General features: G+C 44.6%; 1 pseudogene; it reads left to right on the top strand.

The window, feature by feature from the left end:
• The first annotated feature begins 4,471 nt into the window (after window positions 1-4,471).
• LOC136461027 (serpin-Z1-like) overlaps window positions 4,472-23,580 on the top strand; it is a 29,736-nt pseudogene continuing 10,627 nt past the window's right edge.

Raw genomic sequence — 23,580 nt, 5'->3', positions numbered from 1 at the left:
CTCAGGGTTTTATTTTCCATTGTTGTAGATGGCACTGTGTATCATGGGTATTGCAAGAGTTGCTTCTATCCCGCTGTGGATGAGGAGTAAGCCTCGGGCAGGCTTCTTTATTAATTCCTATCCTTGCTTTTGTGGACCGTGATCTGGTTTGGCACTGTATCAAACTATGTTGGAAACTTTATCTTTGAACTTGTTTGCTTCCGCTTTATTTATCAAACTTGGTTTGTAATAACTTTTATTCGTACTCTGATGATGAAATGTATCTGTGAACTTTATGTAATATGTGGCATGTATGTTGAATCCTGTATGATCTTGGTTGTTGTAAATCGTTTATCGAGACCCGTCATGGTACTCGACGGACTACCGGGTTTATATGGGTTCAAGTATGACAGTGTGACCGCTTGCGGGATGCCATTATACTTGTACTCTTATAAATTGGTCGGTTCTGCGGCAATGCTCATCCCTCGATCAGAGCTTCGCCTGGCGGGCTCCCCCTTTCACGAGTTAATCCTAGGAGTGTAGGCATACCCGCTCGGACAGATCGATCTGCCCGTCATGTTCGATAGCCGGGCCAACTTCCACTCGGAGGTCCTCACCTTTGAGGTGGTGGACTTTCTAGGGTCCTACCACGCCATCTTGGGGCGGCCATGCTACGCAAGATTCATGGCAATCCTCAACTAAACCTACCTCAAGCTGAAGATGCTGGGACCAAACGGCGTCATCACCGTGAGTAGTGCCTTTTCGCACGCCTTCACGTGCGACCGCGAGCACTATGAGTTCACCACTGCGGTTGTCAACTAGTTCGAGCTCCCACGGCTCGGGGAATCATTGGCCCCGGTAGTCCCAGACTACAACAAACCAACTTCCTCGACAGCCTTCCGTCTGCTCAAAGAAACCAAGACAATGGGAATCGACCCCACCAACCCAACCAAGATGGTTCGGATCGGGACCCAGCTCCCGGCCAAATAGGAATGCGAGCTCGTCGACTTCCTACGTGATAATCACGATGTCTTCACATGGCAACCTTCTGACATGCCAGGGATACTGCGGGAGGTTGCCGAGCATGCACTATGCCTTATCCTGGGCTCAAAGCCCACCAAGCAGCGCCTGCGTCGCTTCGACGATGAGAGGCGTAGGGCCATAGGCAAAGAGATCACCAAACTCCTAGTAGCCAGATTCATCAGAGAAGTATTCCACTCCAACTAGCTCACTAATCCCATTCTTGTCAAAAAGAAGACCAGGAAGTGGAGAATATGCGTTGATTATACTGGGCTCAACAAAGCATGCTCAAAGGATCACTTTCCATTGTCGCGCATAGACTAGATAGTCGACTCCACCTCGGGTTGTGAGATCCTCTCCTTTCTAGATGCCTACTCATGCTATCACCAGATTGTGATGAAAGAATCCGATCAACTCGCGACCTTATTCATCACCCCGTATGGTTCATACTGCTATGTGACCATACCTTTCGGCCTGAAGAACGCTGGCACCACCTACCAAAGGTGCATGCAGCAATGCTTGGCCGACCAAATTGACCCGCTCGATCAGCTTGATCAAGTCGAGCGGCCGAAACCAACAATCGTCATCTATATTGATAACATAGTGGTCAAAACAGCCCAAGTTTGCGACCTGATTGCAAACTTGGCCGTGACATTCGCTAACCTTCAAAGGTTCAACATCAAGCTAAACCCTAAGAAATGTTATTTCAGGGTTTCGAAGGGGAAGCTGCTTAGTTACATCATGTCCGAGCATGACATTGAGGCCAACCTCGAAAAGATCATGGCCATCTCCAACATGGACCCCATACGCAACGTCAAGGTCATACAAAGGCTCACCAGCTGTCTGGCTACCTTGAGCCGCTTCATCTCCTGGCTTGGCAAATGGGGGATGCGACTCTATAAGCTCCTCAAAAAGATGGACGCCTTCGTTTGGACTGAGGAAGCCCATCAGGCTCTGGAAAGTCTCAAAGCGTCCCTAACATCAGCCCCAATCCTCATCGCTCCCGAACTGGGAGAACCCCTCCTCCTTTACATCACGGCAAGCAACCATGTGGTTAGTGCCACCCTAGTCATCGAAAGGGAGGTGCCGGGACACCAGCTCAAGGTACAATGACCTGTATACTTCATCCAAGAGGTACTTACCGACCCCAAGGTCCGGTACCCCTAGGTGTAAAAACTCCTATACACCATCCTAATGGCGATCAGGAAGCTCCTGCACTACTTCACCGACCACGAAGTTGCGGTCGTCACTTCATACCCGCTTGGAGACATCATCCACAACCGCGACGCCACGGGGCAGATCTCCAAGTGGGCACTCAAACTCATGGGCCATGACATTAGGTACACCCCTCGTACTACTATTAAGTCTTAGGCTCTCGTGGATTTTGTTGCTGAATGGATGGAGGTCCAGCTACCGACCCTGAACGTCACCCATGAGTACTGGACAATGTACTTCGACAGGTCCATAATGGCGCCTGGCTCGGGGGCTGGAGTGGTTCTGATCTCCTCAGACAGAAGTAGGCTCCGCTACACCATCTGCCTCCATTTTTTAGCTTCAAACAACACCATGGAATACGAGGCCCTTATCAATGGACTACGCATCACCATCGAGCTTGGTGCCACGTGACTCTACGTTTGTGGTGACTCAGAACTGGTTGTCGATCAGGTCATGAAGGAGTGTTCCTACAAAAGCCCCTCATGGCAGCGTACTGCCAAGAGGTGTGCAAGCTCAGGGACAAATTCTAGGGGATCGAACTGCATCACGTCCCTCGAAGGGACAACGATGCCACCGATTTCCTTGAAAAATTGGCGGCTAGGTAGGATCCATCCTCGAGTGGGGTCTTCATCAACGACATCCACGAGCCATCTGCCCGCATCCTAGAAAGTTTGATCCAGACACACCCTGATGCCTAGCCGATGCTCGGGGGCTCTGACCCTGATGCCAAGCCAGCACTCTAGGGCTCCAATCCTAGTACCTCTACGACGACATCACCTGCAAACGTTGTCATATTGGCACTCAATCAAACTGCCGAGTACCGCTACTCGCCTACCTCCTCGAGGAGATTCTCCCACCCGAAAGGACTAAAGCTCAATGGATCGCTCAATGTGCCAAGACCTTCGTTGCACTCGGTGACAAGCTCTACAAATGGAGTCCATCAGGGGGTACTCATGAAGTGTATCCCCACCAACCAGGGGAAGCAGCTCCTCCTCGAGGTCCACACTAGGATTTGCGGACATCACGTGTCCCCAAGGTCGCTGGTTGGAAAAGCCTTTCATCAAGGTTTTTACTAGCCCACCGCGCTACAAGATGTAGAGGAGGTCGTCCGTAGATGTGAAGCATGCTAGTTCTACGCTCGATAAACACATTTGCCGGCATAGGAACTCCAAACCATCCCCATCACCAGGCCATTCATGGTCTAGGGCCTCGACATGGTGGGACCCCTCAAAAAGGGCCCAGGCAGTTTCACTCACCTACTTGTAGCAGTCAACAAGTTCACCAAGTGGATAGAGGCCAAGCCCATCACCAACATCCGCTCGGAAGAGGCGGTCAAATTCTTCCTCGACATTATCTATCAATTTGGCATTCCTAACTGTATCATCACTGACCACAGAACTGACTTCATCAGAAAGAAGTTCCTAGATGTCAGTGATGGATACGAGATCAGGATCGACTGGGCCTCGGTCGGACATCCACGAACCAATGGTCAGGTCAAGCATGCCAATGGCATGGTCCTCCAAGGACTCAAGTCACGCATCTTCGACAGACTCAACAAGTACATTGGACGATGGGTGGTAGATGTCCCATCAATCCTTTGGAGCCTAAGAATGACCCCAAACCGATCCACAGGGTTCACACTTATCTTCCTGGCTTACGGAGCTGAGGCAGTGCTGCCCTCCAACCTCAACCACGGCTCCCCAAGAGTGAAGGCTTTCGACCATGATTGAGCCATGGAGGCTCAGCAAGACACAGTCGACCTGCTCAAGGAAGCCCGTGAGACGACCATCATCTGCTCCGCTCGCTATCAGGAAACTCTCCGCAGGTACCACAAAAGAAAGATAAGAGGGAGGATCCTCGAAGTCGGCAACCTCATACTCCGGAGGACCCAATCAACAAAGGAAAAACACAAACTTTCTCTGCCCAGTGACTGAAGTAATCTGACCAGGCACCTACTGACTGGATGACGACAACAGCAACGCTCTCACCAACACTTGGAACATTGAACAGCTACATCATTTTCCCCCTAAAAATTGGTATTACCGATTTTTTAGTCAACACTTACTCCTATAAAGCACCTTGGCCTGAACAGTTTTAGCCTAGGTCGCTCGAGGGCTACATAAGGGTATAATACCAAATATTACCTCTTTTTTATTATCACGTGGTAAACAAATTTGTCCCCGGATGAAAGCACATTCCTTTTCCTTTGACTGTCCTATGTAACTTTGTTCTCACTCCTAACCTAACGCACCCCGCCATGACCTACAGCTATGAGCAGCCAAGCCCCACGGGCCATGCCCTGGTTCTTAAAAAAGCTGCAGCCTACAGAACTAATGGGCAGGTGCGAAAAAGAAAGGACAAAAACAATAGCTACGCTAGGATAAAAACAAGGAATGGATAGTGATTCTATCACAGAGAACAAGACTAATGTGTTCATTGATACAAAACTATTCACATAGGGGCTCACCCACGAACTCAACTATTTTCGACAGGGGCTCACCTATGAACAACGAGCGTAGGTCCCAGTTGGACATTTCTGACTGAAGCTCTCTGAACCCTGTCACTCAAGTCATCAAGGTGAGTACTACCAACCCCATCTATTTCCTTATAATCATTTCATACATCCATACGTGCATTCATTCCATACACCCATGCCTCCTAGATGATTTAGGCCCTGAACCGCCCAGGGGCTCAGGAACTAGGCATCGCACATGCAGCAAAATGCATCACAATGCTCCATGTTGCGTCACAAAGCGACGGTTGCCTCATTCGACATGAGCAACCAACAGAGCCAGGGGACAAAAACATAGATGAGCCCTATGCGGCCCTCGCCCAGTCTGGTAGACCGGGTCATCTCAAACTTCTCATTCGATCCTAAACCTCTTGCCAAGGCCAAGTATCTCCATCGAGGGGAGGCCGTTAGGCCACCCGGGTCGGTCTCCAAAATGACCAGGGCATCTGCCGGGTTGTAGGTAAAGGAGTAGTGGAATGTCACAAGAGGGCTATGCCAACCCCGTCACGAATGATGGACTAGGATTCCGCTCGATCATACCCGTTAGCGAACTCACTGAGCATGTCACTCGAGCCTGAGCGATCGAGATAAGTGACAAAACTCAGCCCCTCCGGTTGTGAGGAACCAAGGATGGGGTAACGCACACGACTCACACCGACCCCTACTAAAGCCCAACAGGGCTCGAGGGCTCAAGACACAAAAAGCCTGGGTCTGCAACCCCGAACTCACCCCTTCTGACTGCGCTCCAAAAACACCTAGGTCTATGACCCCGATCTCGCCCCATCCAGCTACGCTTCCGACTGTGCTCCAAAAAACCTGGGTCCACAACCCCGATCTCGCCCTGCGACTCTGACTCACTCGATCTCGATCCTACGGCATGCATCGACACCAAGATTAGTGAGATCTGTCTCGTCCAAACTAACTTCCTCACCCGATCCCACGACGCGCATCAATGCTAGGATTAGTAAGTTCTATCTCAATCCAATCCCTGCGCCTAACCGCCTTGGCTGCACAACGACACCTTGGAAGACAAAACTCTGTCTCAAACTAAGAACATCCACACATGTTCGCTAAAACAAACATCCCCCAGATGGTTCTACCCGAACCACCCGGGGGCTCAGGGGCTACGCCTGCGGGTGCGCTCATGCGCACCCATTGATAAAACAGAAAACCTCCCCCACTGACAACATAGAAGACCCCCCAGACAGTTATTCCTGAACCACCCAAGGGCTCGGGGGCTACACCCATGGGAGCGCTCGCGCGCACCCACCAAGGCTCCTATTGGGTTCATAAACCCGAGGTCCCTCGAGGATTGGCTTCCACACCAAGGCTCGGCCCAAGCAGACAGCACGTAACTCATGGGCTGGCCCAAGAGTCTAAAATGACAGGCCGAAAGGGTGGTCTAGTCACCGACCTAAAGGTCTGGCCGAAGAGGAATAGGGCCTGCTCATCGGCTACTTTGGCCCACCTCTCCGACTAGAGTGCTCGCTTTGGACTCCAGCTACCTCTGGACGTCCTCTCCGATCGGAAGGTCTGGCCCAAGCACTACTTCTGACTCTGACCCCGCGTCTCCGACCAGGGTTTGAAGGAACCATACTCACCGCTCTTCTCCAACTAGCGTGACCAGAGCTGACTGGGGCCATCCAACTAGGGACGCCCGCTCAGAAAGGACCAGGGGACAAACAGAGAAAGCAAGCCAGGGCGCATAAGTCAAACCATGAGACCAGGGACCATACCCTGTGCACCTATAGGAATAGTACTCTACAACCACCCTAACTCAAATAGTATTGTAGGTGCCGACATCTCCCTCTATAATATTGTGGGCGTCGTTGAACTCCCATATGGTAAGGCCCCCCACATGCCTCTAGGCATCGATAGTGTTATGGACACCGGGATTTACCGTACCAGGTGAACATGGTGAAACCCCTCACATACCTCTAGGCATCAAAACAGTATTTGCAGGTACCGATGTCTACCATTCCTGAAGAAGGCAACATGACCTCCCACATGCATCTAACATTCTACAGTGACATCAACAGTGTTGTAGATGCCTACCATTATCTTGTACCCGCTAGCATGGGCAACAAAGCTCAGTAGCATACATACCCTCACCCTCTCACTTGTAAAGGCATCCCCTTTATCTATAAAAGGGGGATGCGCCCCCTCCAACAAAGGAGAGCCTTTCTTAAGTTAACAAACACCGATCAAGTTCACTAGCTCACAACCACAGAACCATCGGGTTTGGACTTCAAGCACACGCTTGAACACTTACTCATAGCGTAGCTCCTGTCATTCTCGGCCCTTTCGACCAGAGCTGACCAAACCTCTTGTACACCCCTTCTTTCTCCTTCTCGTTTGCAACCCCACTGCAAACTTCGAGCACCTGGGCTCAGGAATAAAGTCACTGACCGACCCAAACTAGACATAGGGCACGTTGCCTAAACCAGTATAAACCCTGTGTCATTGAGTGCTAGGCCACCTCCGATCACAACATACAGCAAAACTACAAATATTCACTAGTTGGTCACTTTCTACACTGACAGTATCCTTTCTAATTGCTGGGAATAAGATTTTGATAAAAATACCATCCAATAACTTATTTATTTGGTTATCCGAATATGCCCGTCTTCTATTCCTTTTTTCTCGCTAGTCAAAGATAGAAAATGAAAATGACTCTCTTGATTACACACAAGATATAGAGAAACTGTTGAAGACCAAAAAGATATAGAAATTGAGTTTTATTCAAATGACTCTCGAAATAGTGAATTCGAGAGTGAGTTTTACAAGACTCTTGGAGATGCTCTAATGTGGTTAGATATTTGGTTCCACCTGTATGCATAGACATGCGTTGTTGGTTGGTGACTTGCTATGTAACCGTGTTGTTGGTATAGTCTGGTATGTGATGTGTTCATATAGTCACGTGTTATACTGCTATTAGTTGTCCGCTTCATGTGTAAATGTTGGTATGGTTATTATCGACTATAGGAAATCCAATGCGCGTGCTCTGCCACCTCGCCTCCAACGATGGTTCCCCTCGCTCCCAGGGTGGCATGCTAGACGAGATCGCAAGCTTCCTTGGCCCCTCCAGTGGCAGCACCCACGCCGTGCTCGCATCCTACGTTGCTCTACGTGTCTTTGCTGATGGCAGCGGTGAAGGTGGGAGTGGGACTACGGTGCGCTTCACTAGCAGTATCTGGGTCGATGTCGATCTATAGCTCAAAGCTTCATTTGCCCACGTCACCGCTGAGCACTCACTATGTAAAAAATGGTTTGTAGCAATGGGACAATTTTTTTGTAGGGGCGGCTGGTGATGGAGCCGCCCCTATAGTGGCATGCTCGGGAGCCCAGAGACCAGCCGCCCCTATAAATGGAACGGCATGGGTAGCTGGTCATACAAGCCACCCCTACAAATGGGTCAGATTTGTAGGGGTGGCTCACTCACTAGCTACCCCTAGTATTGCGATTTGTAGGGGCGGCTGGTGATTGAGCCACCCCTACAAATGCCTGAGTATAAATACCTCCGATTTGTAGGGGTGGCTTAATCACCAGCTACCCCTACAAATGACCCACATATAAAGCAAACTGCAACACCTTCTTTCTCCTTGGGTCACTCACTCTAACCCGTGAAAGAAAGGTGGGGAGGCCTTGGGCACCTCCCAAAAATTGTTCTACTAAGGGGGAAAGGTTTTGGTCTCAAATCCTTTGGTGGAGAGGTTGTAGACGGTAAGAAAATACTATTCCACACTTTTTAAAAGTTTTAATGGTTGGTTAGTGAGTAATTAGAGTTTTGCTTTTCTCTCTCTTCTATGGTGCTTAAGCTACTTATGAAGCAAATTAGACCCAAGTTTTGAATGTACTAGGGTAAATTAGGGAGGGGAACAAGATCATACCCTTATTTGGTCCATGTTTCTTGATTTTAGTGAACAATTAGTTAGTTTTATGGATGTTTCATGTGCATGTAGATCTAGATCTAGGGTTTGGTTTTTTTATTAATTTTGTTTTTGTAAATTTATGTTTGATGAAATTGGACTAGGGTTTGCATGAAAGATATTGGGTAAAATATTAATTATTGCTAATTATTGTCTTTGAAATTGTTTATTATAATCAACAAATATGTATTTTAATTATTTTTGGATAAATAGGCCATTAATTAATTTTCCTCTACCATGGTATGTTTGTATGCTTCATGTAATTATAATTGATTTATATTCATATATATCTGAAGTATATACAATTATTCTCAAGTAATTATTAATTTGATTTATTTTTATATATATCTGAATAAGTAGTCCTTTAATGTTTGTTTTGTTGTTGTTGTAAAAGATGGAGTACATGAACTCTTGGATGTATGGTTCGTTAAGGTTCAAGGCAGGTTTCTGTGAAGAGGTGGATAAATTTATTGAATCCGCAAAGAAGCATGCAACGACATTGACAGAGAATAAGGATACAATTATTTGTCCCTATAAAGATTACAAGAACCGTATGGTATGGATAGATGTGACTATCATCAGATCACATTTGATTATGCGAGGATTTGTTGAGGACTACACAGTGTGGATTCATCATGGTGAAACAGTTATTGTTAACGATGAGGATAAGGAGGAATACGATGACGAAACCCAAGAATCCCTTTCCCAATATTCAGCAGAGCTTGATGCACGAATAGATTTCAAGTTTGGCAATGAACAAGGTGGTGATGCTGGTGGTTGGGATGGTAACGATGAAGGTGGTGCCAATAATGATGGTGGAGCACGTGTTGGGAATGAAGATGATTTAGAGGACATGATTTGAGCTATTGGACCAAAGATTTTACTAAATAGCCCAAAAGATCTAGAAAATATGGAAAGGGTGACAAAAGCATCAAAGGAGATATGTAATGGTGTTGAAAAGGGTTGTCCAACACATTGGACTATTGATACGTTTTGTGCTTGAGCTACTCATCCTGAAGGCTAAGTACGACTGGTCAGACTATAGTTTCAATGATCTATTGCATCTCCTATTATGGGTGCTGCCACAACCAAACTTAGTTCTTGCCAACACATACCAAGCGAAGAAGGTCATAAGTTCATTGACAATGGGGATTGAAAAAATCCATGCATGCCCTAACCACTGTATACTTTTTCATGGCGAAACGTTCAAGTCACTAGATAAATGTCCCCGGTGTGGGGCCAGCCAGTACAAGAACAATGACCTTTACAGTGGGGACGAAGCCTCCACGGGGAAAAAGAGGAATAAGAAGGGTACAAAAAGGTGGATACAAGAATCTCAGCCCCTAGAGGACACTCCATTAGGCAATGATGCAAAGTAGAGAAGAATTCCTACCTTGATAATATGGTACCTGTCCAGTGACCGATCGCTTGAGACGTATCTTCCTAAACCCTAAAGAAGCCGCACTCATGACATGGTGGGATGATGAGCGCAAGGTGGATGATGATAAGATTGCACACCCGACTGATTGTAGTCAGTGGCAAAGGTTCGATGAGAAGCACAAAGAATTCAGTGATGACCCAAGGAATGTACGGTTTGGCTTGAGCACCGATGGAATGAATCCCTTCAATGAGAGGATGAGCGACCATAGCACTTGGCCAGTGATCTTGACCATGTACAACATCCCAACGTGGTTGTGTCAGAAGAGAAAGTACCTTCTCCTCACTATTCTTATTTCTGGCCCTAAACAACCAGGCATTGATATAGACGTGTTCCTCGAGCCTTTGATGCAAGAAATAGAGAGGCTATGGAGGCATGGGGAGCCGATGTACGATGCGTTCTAAAAGGAGGACTTCATATGTAGAGCAATAATATTTGTTACTACCAATGATTACCCCACGCTGTTTGCTTTGTCTAGACAGATCAAAGGGAAGACGGGATGCTTGGTTTGCTTGGATGGTACTACATGGGTGTACCTAGATGCATCCAAGAAGATAGTTTACCTAAGGAACCGACGCTTCTTAAAGACAAGTCACAAGTACCATAGCAAATTATTCTTTAGATTTTATGACAACACCCTCAAAGATTGAACCCCCTCTGGAGAGACGTCATAACGGAGAACACGTGTATAGAATGGTGAAAAACATACACGTTCGTCTATGGAAAGAAGAATCTGGATGGGACGAACAGAGATAGAAGCACACCTCCTGTCGAAGGCGTACCTTTCAAGAAATAATCGATCTTCTTTCAGTATCTGCCTTATTGGCCAGACTTAGAGGTCCCCCATGCCATTGATGCTATGCACGTGCAGAAGAATGTCTTTGAGAGTCTCATTGCTACCTTGATGGACACAGGCAAGTCAAAGGATGGTCTGAAAAGCATAAAAGACATGGTGCAGCTAAACGTGATGCCACAGCTTCACCCGGTACCTGAGGCTAATGGAAAATACACTCTGCCCGTGGCGTGCTTCAACCTAACACCAGACGAGAAGAGAGCTATATGCACTTTCCTGAGGGGGGTCAAAGTCCCAACTGGGTTTTCAGCAAATGTGAAGAAGCTAGTAGTCGATGAAGGACTTATCAATAACACACTAGCAAGGCTCATGATTGTCATGTGATGCTGATAGTGTTTCTACCTATTGCAATCAGGGCTATAAAGCTAGAGTTCTTGAAAATGGCCATCACCCGCATGTGCTACTTCTTTTCAAAGATCTCACAGAAGACGATTGGCAAGCAAGAGCTGAGTGACCTACATGAATTTGTGGTGGAGACACAAAACCAACTAGAGATGTGTTTACCTCCTGCTTTTTTTATATAATGCCACATCTCATGATTCACATGGTTCATCAGATACTAGGCGCTGGGCCCTTGCTACTTGCATGAAATGTGGTCCCTACGAGCGGTTCATGTTGGTTCTAAGTTCAATACATGCATAATCGAGCATACCCAGAGGGCTCCATGATAGAGGGTTACAGTACTGAAGAAGTCGTCGAGTGCTGTCAAGAGTACCTAAAAGTATAGAAAGGGATTGGTAAACCCGATTCTCGTCACAAGGGTAGGCTGGCTAGGGAAGGGCACCAGTGGTAGAAAAGTGTTCATCGACCATGATTACAAAGAGGTGAGTCGGGCGCATTACAGTGTCTTGCAGAGTACACAACTGATGCAACCAGTACATTGATGAACACTTGGCTATCATTATGGCGGAGAGAAATGGTCGTTCGGATGATTGGGTCATGAAACAGCATAAGCAACGACTAACTACATGGTTGAAGGACCAAAACATACCGCCTGGAGAAACCATAGACTCTATTACCATCAGTAGGTTGGCGGAGGGGCCATCGAGACAGGTGACATCTTGGAATGCTTATGACATCAATGGGTATACGTACTATACCAACGCAAAGGATAGTAAATATGTGAACCAAAACAATCGGCGTTCGAATAGAGGACTCTCGATGGATTGGGGCGAAAGATCCAATACTTTGGCATCATTGAAGAGATATGGGAACTTGACTATGGAAGGGATATAACGGTGGCCCTGTTTCGATGCCGTTGGATCAAACAACACCAACTGAACGAGATCGGATTGAGAGTCCTGGACCTCAAGAATCTAGGCTACCAAGATGACCCTTGGGTGCTCGCTTCATGTGTCGCACAAGTTTTCTATATGTCTGACCCACAAAGTAACCTCCCCCCAAAGAAGAAGACAAAGCACGTGGTTGCCTCCGGGAAAACAGCACATTATCGGAGTTGATGGCGTGGACGATGTTGAAGCTTACAATAACTACGATGAGATGCCGCTATTCATAGACTTTCCTAAGAAGATCAGTGTTGTGGAAAAGAACCTACCCAAAGACATATTGCCATGGGAACGAAAAGGTGTCAAGGGGAAAGTCATTACAGCGGGCTAGCTAGTTGTTGAACGTGGAGTGTTTGTGTAAGTGTGTGTTTGTAAGACTTCATTTATGCATGCGTGTGAGACTATATATTTATGTATGTGTGTAAGACTATATATTTATGTATGTGTGTGAGACTACATTTTATGCATGTGTGTGAGATTACCCTTTGCAACATCCAGATGAATCTATTTCAACATCCACTCTATTACTACTAAAACTTTATGAAATCACTTAACACTTTATGAAATGAAGAAATGGCCAAAATAAAAGTAGGAGATCTTGACGAGTTATACAACTTTTATATTCATCACCTTTACAGCTGAAATCATTTAGTGGTTGAAAATCAGGTTTGAAGCTGTATTTTCTGAAATTCAAAATTTGAAATGTTCAAATTTTATCAAATAAAAAGATGACCAAAATAAAAGTTGTAGATAGTGATGTGTTCAACAACTTTTATATTCATCACCTTTACAGCTGAAATCATTTATTGGTTGAAAATCAGGTTTGAAGGTGTCATTTTCTGAAATTCAAAATTTGAATTATTCAAAATTAGTGACAAAGATAGATGACTAGACTAAAATGATAGAGCATGATTTTAGAAAATTTTAGAAAAAAACCATCACATTTGGAGTTAGTATGAGGGAAAAAAACTAGTTACAAGTTTCAGCCACAGATTAAAAAGAGAAATCGCACTTGTTCATCATTGATCATCATGAACAGTTGTGATTTTCTTTTTAATCTCTAGGTAAAATTTGTAACTAGTCTTTCTCCCTCATACTAACTCCAAATGTGATGATTTTTTTCTAAAATTTTCTAAAATCATGCCCTATCAAGTTACTGTGTTGATTTGGTCATTCTTTTCATTTGACAAAGTTTGAGCAATTCAAATTTTCAAATTTAAAAAAATGACAAGTTCTAACGAGATTTTCAACCATTAAATGATTTCAGCTGAAAAAGTGATGAATACTAAAGTTGTATAACTCATCAAGATCTACAACTTTTATTTTGATCATTTCTTCATCTGACAAAGTGATAGTAAACATTGTTCACAAAGCAACATGTTTCTCGTATAGTTCATGAAACTATGAGTCATATGTGAATTTGTGAACAATGTTTACTAATACTTTGTCACATGAAGAAGTGACCAAAATAAAAGTTGTAGATAGTGATGAGTTGAACAACTTTTATGTTCACGACTTTTATTGTTGAAATCATTTAAGGTTTCAAAATCTTGTTTGAAGTTGCCATTTATTGAAATTCAAAATTTCAACTATTCAAATTTGGTCAAATGAAAAGATGATCAAAATAAAAGTTGTACATACTGATGAGTTCTACAACTTTGGTATTCATGAGTTTTTCAGCTGAAATCATTTACTCTTTTAAAATATTATTTCAAGTTGAAATTGTTTGAATTTTCAAATTTTGAATCGTTCAAACAAAGTCACATGACAAGATGACCAAATAAAAGTTATACATGTTGATGAGTTATACAACTTTTATGTTTACAACATTTTCATTTTAGATCATTTAATGTCATAAAATTGTAGTCGAAGTTTTAAAATTCAAATTTTTATTTTTATTTTTTTGTTTTCTATATTGTTTTGACTACAATTGTTTTTATATATATTTGGGCATATATAGAATAATACAAAATATTATATTTGTGCATATATACAATTGTTTTTATATTACTTTGTGTTTTTGTGATATAAAAATACTGAATTAATAATTTAATAAAATAGAAAATATTTTTAGGGGCGGCTATATCAGGAACCGCCCCTACAATGAATTTTTAGGGGTAGGCTGGATCAGGAACCGCCCCTTCAAATCCTCCTGGGTATATAACCACGGGCGCTCTGGTGAACAAGTGCTAGGCGCTCTCTTCTTCCTCCCGACGCCGTCAGGCTGCCCATGGTGCTCGCGCTAGGGTTTTAGAGCCTGAGCGCCTTCTTGCTCCGCTGCGCCTCCCTACTCCCGACTGACTTCCTCCGTGGTGGCGCGCCACTGCTTCGAGTACGGTGTCCCCACGGCCTCCCTACTCTCGCTGTGCCCCTCCCCAAGCTGCCTCTCTGCTCCTGCGTTGTGCCCCTCCGCATGCTGCTCCCTTCTTCCTCCCGACGCCGTCAGTGCTAGGCGCTCTCTTCTTCCTCCCGACGCCGTTAGGTCGCCCACGGTGCTCACGCTAGGGTTTTAGAGCCCGAGCGCCTCCCTGCTCCCGTTGCGCCTCCTGCTCCCGACTGCTTCCTCCACGGCGGCGCGCTCCACCGCTTCGAGTACGGCATCCCCGTGGCCTCCCTGACTCCCGCTATGCCCCTCCCCACGCCGCCTCTCTGCTCCCACGCTAGCGCCCCTTCCGCACGCCGCTGCACACGCCGGCGGGAAGCACTCCAAAGGTGAGGCATCGCTATCCCTCCCACCAGTCCTCGTCTAGCCGTTCACCTCGATTTTTTGGTTCTACTAGATGTCGGTTGTCCTCGCCCCTTGCGAGAAGTGCTTCGCGACTGGATCTACGTGTGTCCTGCGAGAGCGAAGCGAGGCAGTGTTCTGGTTGGTCGTTTGATTATGCTCGTTGCCTCCAAAATTGAAAATACAAATCAAGAGTTTTCCCCTCTATGCTTAGGCTGCTACTCTCTAACTTCGACTACTAAATTGAACCTTAAAGTCTAGCTTTGTATTTGACTCTCCGAGTAATGTGTGTGAAGATGGATCAAAAGAATACAATCAAATCTGAAGAAATCAGACAGGGTTGCAGACTGAAAATTTGTATATAAATGTATCACAGTTAGATCTGCTTCATATGCAAATGCAAAAAGTATAAACAATTTTACCCAGCTACTGATAAAAAATGATGTCAGTGCTAACTGGTAAGCAGCGCACTAACATGTTCTTGGCTAGATGCTTGGTTAACAAATTTTAAATTCCAATGTAATCTTCGGTTATTAGTGAAGTTCATTTAAATAGATTTTGTGGTAGGCTCTGAAAAATTAGAAAAAGAGCACTTCTCATGGTCTCACATCAAACTAGAATATCATGCTTGGATGTCGAAACCTTCCTAAATTCACTGTAGCTAGTGGATTTGGAATTGGAACTTGTTATACTGTTGTTGCTATGCTAACACATTGCGTCGACCAGCAAAAGAACTGATTGAATATTTGAGAACTGTCCATCTCTAATTTTTAGTTCAATTCATTGTGTAAAAATTATGCAATAAGATTAATTAAGGGAAAATTATACTAACTGATACTTTATTGTTCCTTATCTGTGGTAGGTGTGGGGTTACATAGGATATTGTATTACAAGATCTGTCTTATTACATCATATTCCACTATGATAATTCCTTTAGGAAGGGCAGTAGAAAAGCACTTGTAGCTCTTAATTTTGAACTTTAATGAGAAATTCTGCTGATCTCTTGATATTAGAGAAAGTAAACCAATTTAAGAAGCTGGCAAAATGTCATGTACTTTGTAACATGCATGCAGTACTACCAGTAGTAGCACAAAAAACATCCTCTCATTTGTCCCTTCATGTCTGCAGTTCCACGGGAAACCAGAGGTGCAAAACAACCGCTTGACTGGTCCAGTTCCACGGAACTGACAACAATCTCTAACCTCAAAGTGATGTAAGTTCTGTTGCTCCCTTCTGTTAGTACAATGCAGAAAGCCGTGAAGCATGCCTTTTGGTCTTGTGATCCAAGAACACTGAAACAGCTGTCCTGAAACTGACTTGTGTGCAGCAATGGAACAAACTAGGTGGTTGCTCATACATTTAACATTTTGTTGCTGGTAAAGTAGTAACTATTGAAGTGTAGTTGAAATGCTGCTCAGCTCATGGATTTTGTTAGTCTACCAATAAAATTTGGCCTTAAACTACTAGATTTGCATATTGCCATATTCTTTATTCATATGTTTTTGAGTTGACAGTCCGCTTATGATATTTGTTGCTTAAATCCTAAACTATGTGAACTATGGTTGCACAATTTGAAGCTGTGATTTTCACTGTGTTCCTCAATTTTTCCCATTTTCGTACTTGGTTTCGATCTCAATTTCCTAGAGTTTGGGTCACTTCCAAGCGATGATTTCTTGGGGATGAGTTCATGCCAGGTTGAGTTTTATCTGTGCAAAGTTTGGTTTGGATTCATGGAGTTTTGGGTCAGGATTTTGTCGATTCTTTGTCCGCTCCTATTTCTGTTCATAGTCTATCGCTGTTCTTCGGTCTTCTGTTCAGTCTCGCGGATTTCAAGTCATGGCTGACCATGCAGGAGCAGACCCCCGTGCCTTCGCCTACTAGTTCCTCAGGTCATAGCTTTCTTCTCAAAGCCGAGCGGTGAGGCAACGAGCTGAGCCCGGCGCCATGCGCTTCTTTTTCTCTGTCTCCGTTCTCTTCCTCCTGTCCGCTTCGTCGGTCTCCCATGTTTTAGGGCCTGAGCAAACCAGGCACAAGCAGAGTGCTCGCCCTTGGTGGGCTGCTCACCGAGCCAGAGCCCAGCAGCCGAGCACGGCACCAGATCCCTCTGCTCCTAGACAGAGCCGGCAGCCGTGCAGAGCCGCTCGCCTCTTCCTTTCTGTGTTCGTCGGATTTGACTAGGTGATTTTTGGAGCCAAGTGCAGCAGCTCGTTCTTACTTGTTTTTGATTGGTCTATGGCTTAGTGCTTGCATCCGTGACCTACTAAAGCAATCAATCATTGATTAATCTTTGTAGTTTTAATTTTCTTCTTGTCATTTGATTTGGTATCTCTGGTTGTGAGTTGAACTCATTTTCGCTGTCTTGTTCTCGGCATTTGCAGACCAGCGTTCGAGCTTTCTTTCTCTCTGTCGTAGCCAGTGCTAGAGCCAGCAGTGCGTGTGCAGTTCCTGCCTATGGTTGCTTCCTTAACAAATGTTTTCATTGAAGCTTATAGCAGTAAGTGATTTCCTATGTTTTCATATTGGCCGGTTTCTACTGTTAACTATATTTGTGATATTTTCTTGGACTACTCTGTTTTCTGTTATCATGATAACTACTTCTACTACTTCCCTACTACTACTGTTACTACTTCTACTAATTCTATCTTCTATCAACTAGTTCTACTTCTGTCTAATACTTCTACTACTTCCCTACTACTATTGTCTACTACTTCTACTTCTATCTTCCCTACTACTTCTGTCTACTACTTCCCTACTACTACTTCTGGTCTTCTGTCTACTACTTCTACTACTTCTATGTTTGGCAGCAGCTGCTCTATTTTTTGGCAACCAGCAGCTGCCTTTTTTTGGCAAACTCTCACCTCCTCTCTCCTCTTTTGCTTGCTTTGCTGTGCAGCTACTCTATACTATACTCTGTACTCCTCCTACTACTTCTACTATAAGCTTTTTTTGCTACTTCTACTACTTCCCTACTACTACCATTTACTACTTCTACTTCTGTCTTCTAGCATAAGCTTTTTTTGCTACTTCTACTACTTCCCTACTACTACTATTTACTACTTCTACTCTGTCTCTATCAACTACTTGTACTTCTATCAACTACTTCTACTACTTCCCTACTACTACTGTCTACTACTTCTGATTGTTCGATTTGCCTATCAGGTTTAGAAGATATTAAGCATATGGTGTTCATGTGTGATCGAGCAAAGTCAGTATGGCAGCTGTTACTTTTTTTAGGAAGCAGCACCTGCTTTTTTTTTGCCAATCTCCCCTCTCCTCTATTTTTGCCACCTTTCCTATCCTCTATGTTTGGGAAGCAGCTGCTGCTTTTTTACACCTTTTCCTCTCTATGTTTGTTAAGCAGCTGTTGTATTTTTTTGTCAAATCTCCCCTCTCCTCTCCCTCCTTTGATTTTGCCGATGATGAAATTGTCCAAGTCCATACATTGTATGGAATATGAGCTGATGATCAAGAACTTGTGAGGAACTTGGCATCATTAGCAGCCGCCCCTACATTACCTTCTCCTCTCTTATCTGTTATGATGCCTTGATGCTCCAAGTTCATGATCAAATGATGATTGACATGTTTCTGAGGCCTCTACTACTGCTACTACTCATTTTTTTGATATATTGTTGTTTTATAGGACTACTTTGGTTTATAGACCTTTTTGATTTCTTATACCTTCACGTATCTAAGCACACTTCTTGCATCTATTAGAACAAAGCACGAAAATAATGTCGCAGACACCAGACAGTATAGCCCTGATGCCCCAAGCATGATGAGCAGCCAACCTATGAGGAGCAAGCACTAGAGGACCAGCTTACTCAGGAGCAGTTCAATAACAGAGTTAGAAAAGGATATAGAAGTGATGCTTACTCAGGAGCAGTGTGACAAGGAGGAAGGGGGAGCAGAAGGAAGAGCAGGAGAGGTTGCTGAAGGACGAAGAAGAAGAGGATGATGTTGATGATGACTCAGAAGAGGGATATGTAAGTCCCAAGGATCCTTTCCCACGTGAAGCCAGAAAGAGGCCAACAGAGGAAGATTTAGGACAAGAATTTTGACCCGAACAAGGATGTAGGGAAAAAGCCTTAGCTTGTAAATTTTGCTAAAGCTTTGGTTGTGTTACCTCTGCTAACACTTTGACCTGTTGTATATATAGGTCCCTCCTAAAACTCGAAAAAGACAATATCGATGTCTGCGACATCTCGCTGGACAAGGCAGAGTAGAGGAAAGGAGAGCAGAGGCAACAGCCACAGAGACTGATCACGATGCCTTTGCTCCACAACCTCAAGAGACAACAACGACTACTAAGACTAAGAGGAAATGAGGGGATAGAAAAGGAAATCTATATCCAGATAAGGCATGTTATGTGATAACAGAGGTCGGGCCAGCAGGGGAGATCCTTAAGCCGAAGGAATTAAGAGGATGATTCTGTAATGCGATCGGGGCCCTAGTAAGAGATAAATTGAACCCAACAATCTCTAACTAGAAAGAGGTACCAAGAACAAAAAGAATGAACTATGGGATAGGCAGTTGAAGCTCCATTTTAGATTTTCAGAGGGTAAGCATGAACTGGTAAAAAAATACTTTTAGGATGATGGGAGAGTAATTCCAACATTGGAGATCGGAGCTCAATATGAAGTATATCCAAAAGGGGTTAACTCCCTTCAACGAGTTTGGCAAAATAACTCCTAGTCAATGGGAGGAGCTTGTGGCTCAGAAGACTTCACTGGAGGCATTGGAGCTTAGTGCATGTAACACCAAGCTGGCAAAGAGGAACAAACACCACCATCATCTAGGCCCTGGTGGCTACTATGCCAAGGAAGAGAAGTTTAGGAAGATGGACGAAGAGGTTGTAGCTATTGGGAATATCGATGTGACAAATTTGAAGGTACGCTCAAGGAATTGGATATATGTGAGGAGTACAGAATCATCCGACGGTAATCTTAAGTTTGATAAGCCAGAGACCCAAGAGGCAGTATCAAGGATACTGAAATATGCTGAAGATAAGGAGAAGAGCTCATTCAATCCTTCTAGAGAGAGAGACGAGCTTAGCCTTGGCTTGGGAAACAAGGAGCACATAGGCCGCACTAGGGGGCTAGGGAAAAGGACAACCTGGAAGCAAGGATTCGAAGAGGATAGGCACATGTACAAGAAATATGGTAGAGACCGGGAGACTAATCTTGAGCTCCAAGTGTAGGCTCTAGTTGTGAAGGCACTAGAGGAGCAAGGACTATCTATGGAACCACGGATATTAGTGACGCCGCCAGGAGAACTGGCATTAGTTGGCAGCCCTCCAAAAGTTCCTAGTAGCCAAGGTTCCACTACAGCCACAACCCCTGTCGATCGCATACGGGAACCAACTTGTTGCACCTTGGTGTTTCTTAGCGGCCGGTAGAATACTGTGATGGAGGTGGCAATGGGTGTGGCACATCCTCCTGGTGGCTTACACCACAATAATAAGATACCGCCGAACTACACTAGGGTTGAGGTGCATACCATGAAGCCTGAGTTCATGCAGTAGAGGATAGACTATGCAACTCCCAAGGGGCTGGTGTTACTCAGAGACGTTATTGGGCAGTTCATCCTTTGGCACAAACAGGACATTATATTGACTGCTTCTTTGCCGCATCCCCCTCTCCAAAATTTGGAGCGAGTTGTTGAGGTCGGGGAGATATTTTCACCATCTCGTGACCACCACATTCCTAAGATGCCACATTCTTCCCCACCTCCTAGCGAGCATGTGCCTGATGAGATGCCACAACCTTCTCCAGCTCGTATCGAGCAAGTGCATGATGAGATGCCACAGTCTTCTCAACAAGAACAGCTGATACATGAACAATGAGTGCCTCCTAAAGAAGGTGATGCACAAGAAGATGAGGACGTGACTAAATGGGAACTTCAAAAGAAGCATCCAATCACCATAAGGCCAGTTTATGTTCCAATGAAAGACATCTCATCGGTGTCCAAGTGGTATTCCCATGACCAGTTTAAGCCTGAGAACCAAGTTAAAAAAGTCCCATCACAGGGTTCTGAGGAGGTGAAAGGTCCTAATGGCTAGAGGGAGGTGAATAGCCTATTAAAAATTCTACAACAATGCTTAACAAACCGGTTAGACAATTATGAGGCGAAGCAAGTGTTGCGCTAGCCTACTAAAAAATGCAAGCCACCTACCACAATTCTAGTTTATATAGTTTCTATCCACACAAAAGTTATGTCACTATACTAAGTTAGTGTGCTCTCAAATGCTAACTAAAGAGCCACACTAACCAAACTAACAAGCTCTCACAACTAGCTACACTAAAGAGTTTGACAACTAGTTTGCGGTAAGGTAAAGAGAGAGAGCAAGATAGTTATACCGCCATGACGAGGAGTGAACCAATCAATCACAAGAATCAATATCAATGAAGACCAATCACCTTGGAATCAAATAATGAACACAATGAGTTTTTACCGAGGTTCACTTGCTTGTCGGCAAGCTACTCCTCGTTGTGGCAATTCACTCACTTGGAGATTCAAGCGCTAATTGGCATCACACGCCAAACCCTCAATAGGGTGCCGCACAACCAACATAAGATGAGGATCACACAAGCCATGAGCAATCCACTAGAGTACCTTTTGGCTCTCCATCGGGGAAAGGTCAAGAACCCCTCACAATCACCACGATCAGAGCCGGAGACAATCACCAACCTCCGCTCGATGATCCTCGCTGCTCCAAGCCATCTAGGTGGCGGCAACCACCAAGAGTAACAAGTGAATCCCACAGTGAAACACGAACACCAAGTGCCTCTAGATGCAAACACTCAAGCAATGCACTTGGATTCTCTCCTAATCTCACAAAGATGATGAATCAATGATGGAGATGAGTGGGAGGGCTTTGGCTAAGCTCACAAGGTTGCTATGTAAATGCAAATGGCCAAGAGAGTGAGCTTGAGCTAGCCATGGGACTTAAATAGAAGCCCCCACAAAATAGAGCTATTGTACCCCTTCACTGGGCACAACACGGGGTGACCGAATGCTCTGATCATTTTGACCAGGCGCTGGACCTCAGTGTCCGATCATGCGATGCGTGCCACGTGTCCCCTGTCTTCAAATGTTGATCACCCGATCTCAATGGTCAAGTGATGACCGAACGCAGTAGCTCAAAGTGATAGGACGCTGAACCCCAGCATCCGGTCATTTCTAGTAAGCATCCAAAGATGACTTTTCATGGCCAGACGTGTCCAGTCATGCTCGACCGGACACACCTAGCGTTTGGTCACACGGCGACTCCCCTATGCGCTGCCACATCAGTAGGACCGGACGCACCCTGTTAGTGTTCGGTTAGAGACCAACACTGCGTGCCCTCTACTACCACTGACCAAACGCGCCGGTCCAACCAAGACCTACGTCCGGTCACTTACAATGACCTTGTCTTTTTTGTCTAGGGCGCCGGTGGCACTGTTGGACTGTCCGCACTCTATGGGTGGGCACTTCGCTGGTGAAGTTCCTAACCCTTGCTCAAATGTGCCAACCACCAAGTGTATCACCTTGTGCACAAGTGTTAGCATATTTTCACAAACATTTTCCAAGGGTGTTAGCACCCCACTAGATCCTAAATGCATATGCAATGAGTTAGTGCATCTAGTGGCACTTTGATAACCGCATTTCGATACGAGTTTCACCCCTCTTAATAGTACGGCTTTCAAATCTAAATGTGATCACACTCTCTAAGTGTCTTGATCACCAAAACAAAATAGCTCCTACCATTTATACCTTTGCCTTGAGACTTTTGTTTTTCTTTTTCTTCTTTTCAAGTCCAAGCGCTTGATCATCACCATCATCATGTCATGATCTTCATTTGCTTCACCACTTGGGATGTGCTACCTATGTCATGATCACTTGATAACTAGGTTAGCACTTAGGGTTTCATCAATTCACCAAAACCAAACAAGAGCTTTTAATCTCCCCCTTTTTGGTAATTGATGACAACCCTTTCACAAAGATATGAATTGAAGTTCAATTGAATCCATGTTGCTTGTCCAAGCATATTTACTATGTGTGAAAGGATATAGACAAGTTTCATGAACTCCATATGGTAGCAATTGCTCCCTCTACATATGTGCTAAGAGTTTGGATAGTAGCTTGCACATATGCTTAGACAAGAAATATAGGAGACAATGTCTACCAAATGATGCTAAGGTATAAAAGATGGACCTTTGAAGCATGATACTAATCGGAGTGCACCATTATATCATCTTTAGTACCATGGTTAGCTCGATACCACTTGGAAACACTTGGAAATGAAATCACTAGATAAACTTATGCATGCTAGATTTTCATTTCATCATTCAAACCTACAACTAGCATACACCACACAAGCATGGATACTAAAATTTAAAACTCATGCCATGCAAACAAACATATGAAATGCACATTCAAATGCATCATACAAGTTCATGAGCTTGCTCCCCCTACCTGTGTGCTCAAAATTTTAATTGATCCTTTTTCCTTTGTCATATCTCTCCCCCTATGTCAAGTTCTCCCCCTTTGTTGTCTTTTCATAATCTTAGTACACTAATATCTTTGTTTTCTCCCCATGTACTAATATCTTTGTTTTTCTTCCCTTTGTCATCAATGGCCACAA

The sequence above is a fragment of the Miscanthus floridulus genome, chromosome 6, assembly GCF_019320115.1.
Source record: "Miscanthus floridulus cultivar M001 chromosome 6, ASM1932011v1, whole genome shotgun sequence".
NCBI classification, from domain to species: Eukaryota; Viridiplantae; Streptophyta; class Magnoliopsida; order Poales; family Poaceae; genus Miscanthus; species Miscanthus floridulus.
This window is presented reverse-complemented; position numbering and strand designations above follow the sequence as displayed.